Raw genomic sequence first — 15614 nt, 5'->3', positions numbered from 1 at the left:
GCCCAGCGTACTCCTCCCTAGACCAAAAACGGGCAGTTGACCACCTACGCCCAACGTATGATGTGCCATGCACAACCTCCATTAAGAACAAGTCCAAATTCCCAAATCCATATCCAAGTCTAAACGAGTCAAGATAGCATTTTTACGACTTAATGCACCTCAAATCTTCTGAAAGGACGACTCATTTGGTCTTAGAGTAGCTCTTACTCATTAAGTCCATGAAAAGGGACTAAAAACTCATAAAACTTCACATGGCTAGATCTTAAGGAAATACAAGTCAAGATCAAAGCTTTATACCTTCTGGAGTTTCCCAAAGAGGTAAAGATCCCAGATCTACAAGCTTGCTTCCACACCAAGGATCTTTAATGAATCTACTTTTTGATGGGTTATGAGCACTACATCATTCCTATGGTGTACATGCAACCCTAATGCATAGGTTTTTCTCAAGTTATACATGCAATACAATTTTCCAAAGCATGAACCCTAATCTAACATGCTATATTCGAAATTAATAGCTAATACAAAGTTAGATGATTACCTCTCTAGTAGCTTGCTTGATCTTGAACCTTTGAGAACTTAGCACCTCAAATGTGATGCCTCTAATAGATCACAAACACCTTGCTATACTAGTCAAGAACAACTTTCGGGACCCATTAGAATATTTCCTTTGTTTTCTTCGCACCTTTAACTAAAAGTAGAACAAGAGATGACCTAACTAGTCAAGAACAACAAGAGCTCGGTCTTCTACTTAACCACCACAATACGCCTTGCTATACTACGCCTCATGGATTGAGTTGGACAAATCAACAAAGTAGTAAGCTAAGCAGGTCAAGAATTCCCTAATCGCTTGCATTCGCAAAACCCACGCAAAAGGTAAAACCAATCAATGTGTACGATCACGAATTCTTGCAAATAACGACAAAAACCTTCCCGACAAGTGAAATGATATCAACGAAAATATAACTAAAAATAAAAACTAACTGAAAACAAATAACGAATAATCAACTAAACTAAATTAATTAAACGTCGTTCCCCGGCAACGGCGCCAAAAACTTGATGTGTAATTTTTAATGCACTGGTTTTTTATTTATAATTCCTATTTTATCGCATCTAAACCACACCTTACAGGCAATGAACCCGATCGAGGATAGTATAGCTTTGATAAGTAAGGGTGTCGAACACAAGGGGAACGGTAGTGAATTAATTTAAAATATTTGATTATAGGTTACAAAACACACAAAAGGAATAAATAAATGGTTTATTAAATCTCAAACGAACAATTAATTAACAAATCTCAATAAACTTACAGGAAAACAAATCTCTTCAGGTACTTTGGTTTAGATAAATTACACCTTAAAAGCATAGAAAATTGCATACACAATTTCATTTATTCATGTTCACCGATTCCTAAAATGATTAGATTCGTGTTCACTATTACTAATCCTTTAGCAAACAAGTCAATTCAAACAGTGATCAGTTGATTAAACTAACATGTTTCCTAGTGTTCAGTTCGTATCAAGCAATACTTGTAATAATAGTTAATCAATTTACTAATTCAATTTAACTTCATGTTGATGGTTTATCACACAAGGCTCACACATTAACTTACTTATTTCCGAGTTAGTCCTAGTTTCACATTCGCTATTCCTAGTCATATAATCTTGATGGTCATCAAAATCATAAAAGACAAGCAATGAGGCAGATGTTCATACAACTCAATTTACTTGACAATTAACAGGAAATAATTATCATTAACACGTAAGGATCTTTTAACAAGCTTGGCAAGATAAATTAAACATAAACAAACAATCTAATCTAGCGATTAATCTATAAATCAAGGTTTCATTCAATCATAAACTCAAAGTAAAAGGTTTTTACACCTAAATCAGAAAGTAAATACATAATAGTATCACAGTGGGATGCTAAACATGGTCACATTAACAAACCACATGATTACCGACACGTATCCGCTCTCTAATCCTTCCGATCTCCGCTCCTGTTAGCTTAACGGCCTTCTGGCCGCCTTCTAGACCCTCAAAACGGCTTAATAGAAGTTAATTGTCAACTAAATTAGGTTAGAAGTCGAATCCCCCCTCCTGGCTGGCCAATAATCGCTATTTATAACCTTTGGGACCGACTTACGTACGTTGGGCGTAAGTCGATTTACGCTGGCCGTAGCAAGAATTGTATCGCGATTGGGAAGTCTGGATAAACACCCAGTATGTTGGGCGTAACCTTAACTATGTTGGGTGTAGTCCGTGTTTCACCATTACGCTTGGCGTAACGTATATTACGCTGGGCGTAATTGCAGTTTTCAACATTTTTATTCTTTTAGCTTCTAAACCCGATTTCCGCTCCGGTCTTTTCTTTTCCGCTCTATCGACGACTAATAGCTGCAAATCATAATTCAAAGCATTATAAGTACCTTTTATCTAAAAGAGAATAATAAAGGCTAAAATATTAAGATATAATGTATAAAAATATATAAAAATACACATATCAACAATGTAAGTTTGTCATCTCAATGTATGATGTTTGGATTGCTCTGTTTCATTTATGTTCAATTGTTATGATACTGCACAATGAAGTCACCCGCCTCCGGACATTTCTGCTGTCTGGTCTGGGGGTGTGACATAAAGTCTGTGTAAAAATCATAACTCTCTCATACTATATCCATTCTCGAATGTCTTTATATTGACCGACAGGTATAGACGAGATCTTCAACTTTTGTTTAGATTTTTTCCTAATAATCGACCGATCTCAAATTCGATTTCTGTGTTGCACACTCCCACACTGAAACAACTAAAAATCATAACTTACTCTATTGAAGTCAGATTTGGACGTTCTCTATATGCATGCTCTCAGTTTGACGACTACTATGACTTTTGTTTAAATCACTAAGGATAATAAGTAATATATCTTCGATTTGTATTTTACGACGCGCATAGCCGTGCCGATTTAATTATGAAACTTCGAAGAAGCATAACTTCTTCATATGAAGTTGAATTTACACATTCTCTCTCTCTCTCTCTCTCTATATATATATATATATATATATATATATATCATACTAATGTTTTCTACATAATGAAGAGGATTATTTGGGCATAAAAATAATGTATTTCTATTTTGTATTTCATAATAACTGCTTGTTGTTATCATTTATATGAGTAGTAAACATGGGGTGTTACAACTCCTTGTGAAGTTTCTTGTGAATACAAGGGTGAATTTACCTTGAGTATGGATCCCAAGTTACATAAGGTCACATGAAGCATACTCAGCAAGTACCATCACATGTAGTTGTTCAGGTTTGAAGTCATCATAGTCAATATAATCATATCATAAAATAATCTTGTCGATCCATTCACTAAGCCAATGTTATCTACCAAGTCTGTTAGTTAGAGAAAGTCTTAAGACATTAGATCTGCAAATAAATTAGCTCGAACACACTTTTGTGTATTTGATTTAATTCATAAACATACAACAATATGAATTTTAACCATTTTGATGTTATAAAGAGCATTTTTTGTTATCAAAGTTGTGTTATTTATTACTGTATTTCACTTTTGCATGTTTTGAACCCACTTGTCGAATATTTAATTATGTTCAAAACTCCACAATCATCCATACTCTCAGGAGTGAGTATCGGAGTTTAATAGTGTCATGAATGTTAGTTGATTGGACCATACGAGATTGGACATTGCACAAGAAATTGCGTTAACACTGCATGCATACTTGAAATGAGGATTTTAAGTATTAGATCAACCCGCACTTAGAGATTACTTCATGGATCAAGTCACGAGTAATTCTAAGATGATAATATCTTTTATTCTTCAAACCGAGATATATATGATGTTTTTTTACAAAATATGTTGTGCATTGGTTTGCTCAAACGCTATCCGTAACTTGTAGTCATAAAGAGTATTTCCATGTATGATATGACTAGTAGACAAAAACTATATAGTCAATGTTTATTTGTTTCTTTTGCATTAACAAGAGAAGCGATATCTAATGTGTCTACCTAGATCCCGACTAAAGTAATTTGTTCGATTTAGAAGTCATATGTGATCGTCAAAAATCACTATCGGGAAACAAAATTTTGAACTATGAGATTGACTCGTTATCCATGTCCCAAGTCCATAAATATATCTAGAACAAAGGAATAATTGATCATTTATCTAAGGGTTGAACTTTGATTATGACCAGAGTTAGTCAGATGCATTGGATGACTAATTCTTTGTTAGTTATTTGAGAAGTATTAAGACCTTAAAAAGTTAATGACTTGTCAAAGTGGGAGACTATTGGCAATATTGTCCAAGGTTATTAACTAGTTGATAATATTTCTAAACAATAATATGGTCCTTTTGAGCTGGCATCATGACACATGAGTAGGAAATTGTTGGATTAGTGTCTAAGTCCATAACTATTTTGGTATCTACTAGACCCGATGGTGCATGGTCCTTTTGGGTTGCCTTCACCAAAGCAACTTGATTGGAGAAATAAATAGAGAGAGAGGTTATTATGATTTATTAATATGTTATAAGAATAATATATTAAAGGAGAAATCAAATTTGTTTAATTAATATTGGTCAATAATTAATTGAGAATTAATTTTGTGATCAAGTGTAATTAATTAAACTAGAGGGGCTGAATTGTAATTATGTGATAGTTACAAAATAAGGTAACGATTATCTTAAATATATGGTGAACGAATTTAAGGAGATAATGCCTTAGAATTCGACTAGGATAAGGGTTTCTAAGACTTATCTTATGGTTGCTTGGTGGGCAAGCCACTAGATAAGGATAAGGACTAAAACCCTAATCTTTACACCTATATAAACCCCCTAAGGCTCATGAATTCGTCTAAGCCTTCCCAAGAAATCCTAAGGATGAATTCCTACCTCTCTCCTCTCTCTTTATACCTTCTCCACTTGCTTATGGTGTTTGTAAGCCATTAGAGGAGTGACACTTGTGACTCTAAGCCTTCCAAAGTCAATTCAAGGAGAAATTGGGATTGTTATTGCTGCATAACAATCAAGGTAATATCATAAACCTAATTATATGTTAATATCGATTTCTATATGCTAGAATTAGGGTTTATAGTCTTGGATTCAAAGCATGTTCAATAGAGAAACCTAGATCCAAGCATTAGGGTTTGTATGAGCACATAGGATGTCTTATGACCAAACCCCATCAGTGGTATCAAAGCCTTGATTGGTTTCTATTGTATTGATGCTTGATGTAACTGAAAAACGTGTTTTGGCCTCATTGATCGACCTGAATCGGCGAGTCACTCTTGGACTCGGCGAGTCAGCCCTACTCGGCGAGTTCCAGAGGGTGACTCGGCGAGTCGGTGCGTCAGACAGAGGTATATCCGGGATTTCTTGCTGATTTTGCTTATGGATAGTTACCTTATCATGTTAGATCAATATTAATCCGATTATATGATATATTTGACTATAATTTTGATCTAATTGAAGATATTTATCAATTAATAAGATAATTGTTTCCTTATGTGATAATTGATTAATTATTTTGAGTAAATTGATAAATTGTTTTGCAAGAAATCATTAGATAAATCAAATATGGATAATTATGTGATTAAATGTTAATTTGAATTATTTGTTATTTGATCCTTGTTGTTATGAAAAGTTTAATATTTTTCCCTTTAGGTTTTATAGTTTAAATTTGAACCCAAAAGTTTTTTTTGTTTTGAAATTTAAATAGTTGAAACTCTAATGTTTTGAAAAAGGTTTCAAAACTTGCCCTCAAGTTTTGGAATTTAAATTTTGATTAAATAGTTTAATTTTGATGTATATTTAAATTCTAAACCCTAATGTGTTGAAATGTTTCAAAACTTGCCCTCAAGTTTTGGAATTTAAAAGTTGATTAAAAGTTTAATTAGGAATGTTAAATTCTAAGACTCTAGTATAGTTTTGAAAAAGTTCAAATCACTCCCTTATGGTTTTATCAATTAATTAAGGTGTATAATTAAAAGAGGTTTAATAAATCCATAAAAGTTTAGGTTTACAATTTAATTGAATTAAAGGTATAATTGTTAAATTAGACCACCTAGTATTTTAAAAGTATAAAACACACCCTATACTATATATATAACATTAAAGGTATAACATTATATATATGTATGAGTAAAAGTCAGTCTTACCGTTAGTAGGCCTCATTCACGAAGCTGGTCTATAAGGGGTGTTTAAGGAAATTGCCTATAAAATGGCGATTGAATGGGTATCCACTCTTACCCACCGCACTCTTGACTAGTGGAGGGTCGTTAGCCGAACGGGTAGGATAGGACGAAACCTTCCATTATAAGTATAATGAAGTATAAAAGTAACTAAATGCTTTCATAAAATTCCCAATCTTAGTTACTTAGGCAAAAGTGAATTGATGCAATTCCATGAAATTACACTTTATGCCCTTGCGAAGACGTTAGTGGAGCGTGTGTGGTTTACCGGCACACTAAATAGTTCTAAGCAAAGGTAGCAAAGGGTGACTCAATGTTTGTCATAGTTCGGTGGAGCGTGTGTGGTTTACCGGCACATCGAATAGGTGACTGTAACATGTGAGGGCACCATGTAAGTTTGCATGGTTATTCACACCCGCTTTGTGATCCTCGGCATCCCAGTCACAAACTAGAGGGGCATATCGAGATTTATACATGCCATTGAAAGTTCAATGAATCTCAAAGGATCTAAGAGTTTTCATAGATTTAAAACTTAAATTTCTTTTTCGTTTTTCATGGTGGAAATTAGTGAATCGTCATTCACTTACCTTCAAATGTTCTGCAATTTGGGTTACGGCATCCCTCTCCCGAGTTGTAGAATATTGTGTTGGGTCCTAGCCTTAGTATCTCATTTGGGTGATTTACTAAGGACTCAATCTATCAACTAACTTGAATTCGTTTTTCTCCCGTTTTGTAGATGTCAAAGTTCGACAACTATGGTCTTCTCAAATCCCGTGGAACAAGCATTCCACATGAAGATGATGTTGGATTGATGTCTAAGTCCATAACTATTTTGGTATGTACTTGACCCGATTATGAACATGGTCCTTTTGGGTTGCCTTCACCATAGCAATATGTAGGATGATTTAAGGAGAGAAAGGATTAAATATGATTTATTAATATATTATGAGAATAATATATTAAAGGAGAAATCATATTGTTTAATTAATATTAGTCAAGAATTAATTGTTAATTAATTTTGTGGCTAAAAGATATTAATTAAACTTAGGGGACTGGACTGCAATTATTGGATAATTGAGTTATTGGGCTAAGGAATGCTAAAGGATCAAGGGGTGAACGAAATTATGATGGAAGCCCATCATATTTTCGTCCATGGCCTTATCCAGAAGATTCCATGGGCTGCTTAGAGTTTAAGCTATCCATTAGGGTTTTGACTGAAACCCTAGCAGCCCACACAAGTATATAAAGGACCCCTTAGGCTCCAAAAACGTGGACAACTGATTCTCTAGGGTTTCCAGCCGTTTTTGGTGCCTCCCCTCTCTTTTCTTCTTCATTCAAGTTGCATAAGGTGTTTGTGACTCCATTAGAGGTGCCGCATTTGAGGCACTAAGCTTTTGAAGCCAATTCAAGCAAGGATTTGATTGTTATTGCTATATAACAATCAAAGGTAATTCTATAAACCCTAATTCAGTTTATAATATGTTAGATCTAAGTTTGTTAGTCTTGGATTCAAAGCATGTATAATAGAGAAACCTAGATCCAAGCATTAGGGTTTGTATGAGCACATAGGATTGTTCTTATGCATAAAACGCATCAGTGGTATCAGAGCCTTGATTGGTTTCAGTTGTATGTGATGCTTAACTGCTTTATTTGCTGAAAAATCGATTTTTGGCCTCTGCCCGACCTGACTCGGCGAGTCCAGTCCCTGACTCGGCGAGTCCAGGGGTCAGACAGAGGGATTTCCGGGTTTTTGCTGCTGTTTTGACTTGGATTTGATACCTAATTCGTTTTTTGAAGTTAAAATCCGATTTTTATCTTAAATTAGTGATTATCCTTGCCAAAACAATAGATAATGTCAAATCTTTTAAATATTGGTTGTTTATATGATAAATATGGATTATCTTAAATTATTTGGTAATTATCTAGTGACTAAAATAAGATTAGGTCAAATATAGATAATTATGAAATTAATTGTTTAATTTGAATTATTTGTTGTTTGATCCCTAATGTTTTGAAATGTTTCAAAACTTGCCCTCAAGTTTTGGAATTTAAAATTTGACTAAAAGTTTAATTTTGAAATGTTAAATTCTAAAACCCTAGTAATTTGAAAAGTTCAAATCACACCCTTATGTTTTATTAATTAATTAAAGTGTATAATTAAAAGTTATTTAATAAACCCATAAAGTTTTGGTTTACATTTAATTAAATTAAAAGTATAATTTTACTAAATTAAACCACCTAGTATTTTAAAAGTGTAAAATACACCTTATACTATATATAACATTAAAAGTCTAATATTATATATATGTATGAGTAAACAGTCAGTCTTACCGTTAGTAGGCCTCATTCACGAAGCTGGTCTATAAGGGGTGTTTAAGGAAATTGCCTATAAAATGGTGATTAAATGGGTATCCACTCTTACCCACCACACTCTTGACTAGTGGAGGGTCGTTAGCCGAACGGGTAGGATAGGACAGAAACCTTCCATTATAAGTATAATGAAGTACAAAGTAACTAAATGCTTTTTCAAATTCTCAAATCATAGTTACTTTAGGAAAAATGTGAAATTGTATGCTAACCCATGGAATTACACTTCGTACCCTTGTCAAACGTTAGTGGAGCGTGTGTGGTTAACCGGCACACTAATTTGGGGATGACATTGGTGGCGAAGGGTGACTCGATGCTTATCATAGATCAATGGAGCGTGTGTGGCTAACCGGCACATTGATTAGGTGATAGTAGCATTGGGCGCACCACGTGATTCGTATGGTTATTCACACCTTGTTTGTGATCCTCGGCATCCCAGTCACAAATAGTAGGGCATAATCGAGATTAAACATGCCATTGAAAAGTTCAATGAATCTCAAAAGATCTAGGAGTTTCAATTCATTTAAAACTTAAACTTCTTTTTCGTTTTTCATGGTGGAAATTGGTAAATCGTCATTTACCTACCTTCAAATATTTTGCAACTAGATTATGGCATCCCTTTTCTAGGTTGTAGAATATTGTGTTGGATCCTAGCCTTAATAACTCATTTGGGTGTTTTATTAAGGACTCTAATCAACTTAACTTGAATTTCTCCCGTTTTGTAGATGTCTAACCGTGGTATTCCCGAATCCCAAGGAAAAAGTGTTCCTAATGAAAGTGAAAGCTTGATTCAAAGTGAGAGATCAATGTGGACTAGCTTAATTTCACTTCCTCCTCTTCCTCCCGTTGTTCTCCCTAGCCCTAATGATCGAAGACTTGAAAGGTTCAAGATCACCGAATCCCTATTGGAAATGGAACATCAAGATGGCAAACCCGTGTGTGCTCATATCCTAGGGATGAAATCACACATTGATAGGTTGATCATGTTGGGTGCGTCTATCTCAAATAAGTTGGTTGTGGACTGGGTTCTTCAGTCACTCCCTGAATCATATGATAAGTTCATTAGAGAGTATCATATGATGAAACTTGACACAACCCTCATTGACTTGACTTATATGCTTATTGATGCTGAATCAGAAATGATTTGGCGAAGTAAGGGAGCATATTTGTCTGATAAATCAACCAACCATGCTTCCGTGGACAATCTAGGAGAATCCACCTGTTCCTGCTGCCAAGGAAAGGGGAAATGGATACGAAGCTGCCCGAAGGACCTGAAGAATCTAAGAGATGGGAGAGTCGATAAGTATGACTCTACTTCAGGTATAAAATCCACTATCTAACTCCATTTAAATTCCTATTCATTATTCATAATGTGATAAGATTACATTTGCATGTTTTGCAGGTTTAGAGAAAAGAGAGGAAGTTTGATGGAAGAGCAAGATGAGTCTGATCACGAAGAAATGGATTTCGATCGCATGAATTCGAAGATCAGATTTTGAGCTTAGGAAGTTATGATAGATTTGTTAGAAGTATATGATTACATAGTTTTTCATTTGAATTTTGCATTGTAAGGACATGTTTTCTGCTGTTTTATGAATAAAATAAATTTTGGTTTTTATCTTATTTGTTTATCCTTGCAATGAAATATATGGAAAATTGATGTTTGTGTACTTCTATTATTAGCAAAATGGATTTGATTCTTAATTATGTTATTTGTGGAAATGTCAAAAGTTTACCAAATAGGGAGAGTTTCTCATCGCCCAAGTTTCAATTGGACAGAAACTTGGAATCATGCAATGTGTATTGTATGATGAATGAAAAACTTTCACATTTGGGAAACTTAGACTAATCCTTTGGCAAAGTGTCAATTGAAGGACTAGGAGATCGAGTACACTAGGTCGTACGTTGATCAAGTCTACCACAAGAGTGACAAAGATATTCGTCATGATTTACTAAAGTTTAGTAAATATGGTTATACTTATAAGATTGAGTATAATTCTGAGTTAACTGAAATAGTTTCACTCAATAGCAGAATGAATAAGAAGAATCAAGAAGGCAGAAAGATAAAAGTTTCTCCATTCTAAGAAGAAGGGAGAGTACCTTTTATTGTGTTTTATGATGAAGTCTTAATGATTAAGAACCATATCTCAATTGACCCTCTAAGTGAGTCTTAGTGCATTTGCATGTCTAAGAAGAGGAATCAAGAATTGTAGAAATGGTTAAATCAAAGAGTCAATCATACTTCGTTCCAATATCAAGTCTTGGAGTCATACTCCAAGATTGTAACATTGAGTGAAAAGTCTTAAGTAGGTTTATAACACTCATCAAATGTGGAACTTGGAAAAGTTTTCTTATTCTTTCACATTTGAAATTGGTAAGTTGTGCTGTCTTGGATAAGACAAAGACCAACTAGGACCAATTATGTGAAGTGTTTTGTCTTGATAAGAACTACACTAACTCTTGAATATTTGCTTTGTCAAGAAATGTTTCTTGACAAGAGAATCTTATATGTCAAAGAGTCAGTGGGAGTCTTAATGGTCTTGAAAGGTTTCAAGAACAAATCAAGAATAAACCTTATCGATCATCACTAGCACACGACTTGAGTTTTACAACCTATCGCGCTGACATTATTTTGTTTCTGTGCCATTCCAATTGAGTTAATTGTGTATATGAGTTCTATGAGTTCTCATTTGAATGCATACTAACGCCTTAGTCGATGGAAAGTACATTGATATGTAAGGACAAATTACTAAACTACTTGGAAGACATGGTGGGCACTCGTGTTACCATAAGGCAAGAAATCAAGATTAAATTAAAAAAAAAAAAAGTTCAGTCCATATGAGCTTGGATTTGTCACAAACTTTGGTTTTGGCAAATTCACATGGATAGGAACTCATACACCATAAAATCTAAGTGTCATAAGATTCCCTCCTTCATGAAAATGACTGTGAGGAAATACTTCCACTAAGAGAGGTTTTAAGAAGATAGCGATTGTGAAAATTATATTCTCACATTGGATTATGGTTACGACATCCCTTTCCATAGTTCGAATTGTGAGATCTGGCAATTAGTTTGAACATTTGGAACTTAGTAACATAAGCTCTAGATTGTTTAAACACACATATGAACTATCTAAGGCAAAGGTGTATAAGTTTAAGAAGCTAAGATAAAGGCTTATCGAAGCATCTGGTATTAGAAATATGAATTTCAGAAATTCAATAGGCATTGTTTTCTGGAAGTTCATTTGTTTTCTGAATACATGTCAAGGCTAGTGGGAGCATAAGTGTTGTGCTTATGATAATCATCATGATAGTGGGAGCATAAGTGTTATGATTGTATGATTATTATGGCAAGTATTGCAAGTTAGCAATATTAATTATAGAAAAACAAAGATTCAATTTGCAAAGTTGCATGGTTTAAAAAGTTGTTTTGATATAATTAAGGGAGAGAATATTATACTGCATTTCAAAATCTAAAGCTTAGATTGAGAAATTTTAACATTTTCAGTCAAAGGATACATTGTGTGTTCTTAAAATTCGATTATTATTACGGCATCCCTCTTCATAGTTCGAATTGTGAGAACATGACACATAAAATGTTATGGCAAAAGATTGGTAAAGTATCATATCTTTATGTAAGACATTATGCATCGTGTCCCATACGCTTCGGGTATAGGATCGATTGCAAATGCTATAATATTTACCATTCTAAAATTTTTCCAAATGTCTAGCGCATTAAGAGGGAAAAAGGACTAGAATTGGTTTTGACTAAAATAATTAAACAACTATCAAAGGACGATCCAAAGTTCGCTGAAGATTGGTTGCTTGTGAGTAGTTGGGAGTATGGTATTGGATGGACCATATCGACAATATTATGAATAGATAAGATTTTATTAAGGATGAGTTGTCATATGGCAAATGTGGAAATGTTTCCATATTGAGAGTTGGATATTAAGAGTCTATGCCTAGATTAGAAACTTTTATGCAAGAAGGATGTTCAAAGGAATGTACTTTGAATGTGAGACTTCACGTCTATAGAATTGTCTTGTAACAATTTCTAAGTAAGTACTTTGTAATCTCATTAGCCAAGTCTTGGTGACTTTTGTGCTATGACTTTACGAAAGGATCGTTGCGTAAAATGTTAGAATCTAGCATATTCTAGTAGTGGCAAGAACCTTGTGTTCTTACACTAATGATAAGGATTGGGAATTGTTAAATGAGCATCATTGAAAAGGTTTTTCAATTAATCTATTTCACAAAGTAAGGACCATAGGAAACATAGTGTGCATGCTTTATGCATGGGACAGCTATTGTTGTAATTTAAGTAATAAGTTGATTTTATGAAACAGTAAATGATAATAATGAGTAATCAATATGGTGGTTAAATAGAAGTGTTTTATTTACTTTCACAAGTTTGAGGCCACATAGGATTAAGTATTATTGTTATGTTTCAATTTGCATGTTTTGACTTCCAGAATAACTAGGTTGTTCAAACATCCACAGTCGGTCATACGTTGGGAGTAGGTATGAAGGAAGACTGTCATGAATCTGTATGTAGATTGTCTGAAGTGTTTAGACATGGCACAAGTTTGCTGCAGAGTTCATGAGTGCTTTGATAAGATTAGAGTATTGGATTAAACCCACGCTCACTTGGATCACTTCATGTTTTTTTTTATCATGAGTGATTAGTGAGACGATAATATTGTATATTCTTGAAACCGAGACGTGTGAGTTTTTATTTGTTGGTCGGTTGCACATTGATAATAAGTAAATGCACCAGTAACTTGGTGTTATAAAACTTATTGTTGTGTGTGATTCGATCAATAAATGCAAGCGAGCATTTGAGTCGAAGTTTATCCATTCCTTTTACCCAAAGTGGGATAAAAGCGATATCATTGGGCCTCTCGATGATTTAGTGATGACACCTAAGCGCTTGGCCAAGCCGGGACTAAGTTGATGTGTTCAATTATAGTCTGTTGTCAGTCGTCATAAATCGGAAGTCGGGAAACAGTATAGAGAGAATGATTGAAATTCATGTCTTTTGTCTATACAATATCTTGAGAATGGAGGAGTATATAATCCCTTATCTAGAGGACACGCTATTTGATAAGATCAGAGTTGACAGCGGCTTTTGAAAGCTACGATTGCTGATCAGGTTCTGAAGTCATACGGAAATAGTTATTAGACTTATCCAAGTGGGAGACTGTTGGATTGATGTCTAAGTCCATAACTATTTTGGTATGTACTTGACCCGATTATGAACATGGTCCTTTTGGGTTGCCTTCACCATAGCAATATGTAAGATGATTTAAGGAGAGAAAGGATTAAATATGATTTATTAATATATTATGAGAATAATATATTAAAGGAGAAATCATATTGTTTAATTAATATTAGTCAAGAATTAATTGTTAATTAATTTTGTGGCTAAAAGAGATTAATTAAACTTAGGGGACTGGACTGCAATTATTGGATAATTGAGTTATTGGGCTAAGGAATGCTAAAGGATCAAGGGGTGAACGAAATTATGATGGAAGCCCATCATATTTTCGTCCATGGCCTTATCCAGAAGATTCCATGGGTTGCTTAGAGTTTAAGCTGTCCATTAGGGTTTTGACTGAAACCCTAGCAGCCCACACAAGTATATAAAGGACCCCTTAGGCTCCAAAAACGTGGACAACTGATTCTCTAGGGTTTCCAGCCGTTTTTGGTGCCTCCCCTCTCTTTTCTTCTTCATTCAAGTTGCATAAGGTGTTTGTGACTCCATTAGAGGTGCAACATTTGAGGCACTAAGCTTTTGAAGCCAATTCAAGCAAGGATTTGATTGTTATTGCTATATAACAATCAAAGGTAATTCTATAAACCCTAATTCAGTTTATAATATGTTAGATCTAAGTTTGTTAGTCTTGGATTCAAAGCATGTATAATAGAGAAACCTAGATCCAAGCATTAGGGTTTGTATGAGCACATAGGATTGTTCTTATGCATAAAACCCATCAGATGATATTCCACGATTCGATCAAGGAACAAGAAATCATGCTTCACTTCCTCTACCTCCTCCAATTATTCTCCCTAACCCACAAGTTCAAAGGCTTGAAAAGTTCAAGATCACTCAAGACCTTTTGGCAAGTAAACATAAAGAAGGAAAGTCCGTGTGTGCACACGTCCTAGGGATGAAGTCACACATTGATAGGTTAAGAATGTTGGGATCCGTTGTCTGTGAGAGAATGGCTGTTGATTGGGTTCTTCAGTCACTTCCCAACTCATATAGTGAGTTCGTAAAAGAGTACTATATGATGAACTACGACGTGACCCTTATAGATCTCACCTACATGCTTATTGCTGCTGAATCTGCAATGATTTGGCACAATAGAAAAGCAAAGTTGATTGGTGAATCTGCCTTTGAGACCTCTATGGATATAGACAATGGCAACGAAAGACATGCTATGATCGAAAAGTTTGATCATAAGAGAAAGGCGATGTCTGAAGTAGTTCCATTGTCCTGTTCCAAAAGAGTCGATTTGCTTTTATTGCCAAGAGAAGGGGCATTGGAGACGAAGCTGCCCCATTTACCTAAGAGATCTAAGAGATGGGAGAGTCGAAACGTATGGCTCTAATTTAGGTAAAATCCATTGACTAACTCTTTTAAGCTTCATTCTAGATTCTGAATACATAATGTGATAAGATTACGATTGATGTTTTTGTAGGATCGAAGAAAAGAAAGGAAGCTTAAGGGAAGAAGTGAGCAGAATCTAACCGTGAAGGAATGGATTTCGATCGCGTTTCTCGAAGATTAGATTCTTGAGCTACTACTTAGAGTTAGAATTAGATTGCTAAGAAAGATGTATTAGCATAAGTTTTTCAATGAGTTGCATTGTAAGGACAAATTTTTCCGCAATAAAATAAGTTTTGATTTTAAATTTTATTTATTTTTCCTTACAATGGCGTGTATGAAAAATTGATGTTAAAATGTTTCTATTATTAGCAATAATGGATTTGGTTCTTATTATGTTATTTATGGAAAGTCGAGAATTTACCAAATAGGGAGA

This window comes from Lactuca sativa, chromosome 8 (assembly GCF_002870075.4).
Source record: "Lactuca sativa cultivar Salinas chromosome 8, Lsat_Salinas_v11, whole genome shotgun sequence".
NCBI lineage: Eukaryota > Viridiplantae > Streptophyta > Magnoliopsida > Asterales > Asteraceae > Lactuca > Lactuca sativa.
Note: the sequence above shows the minus strand (reverse complement) of the source record.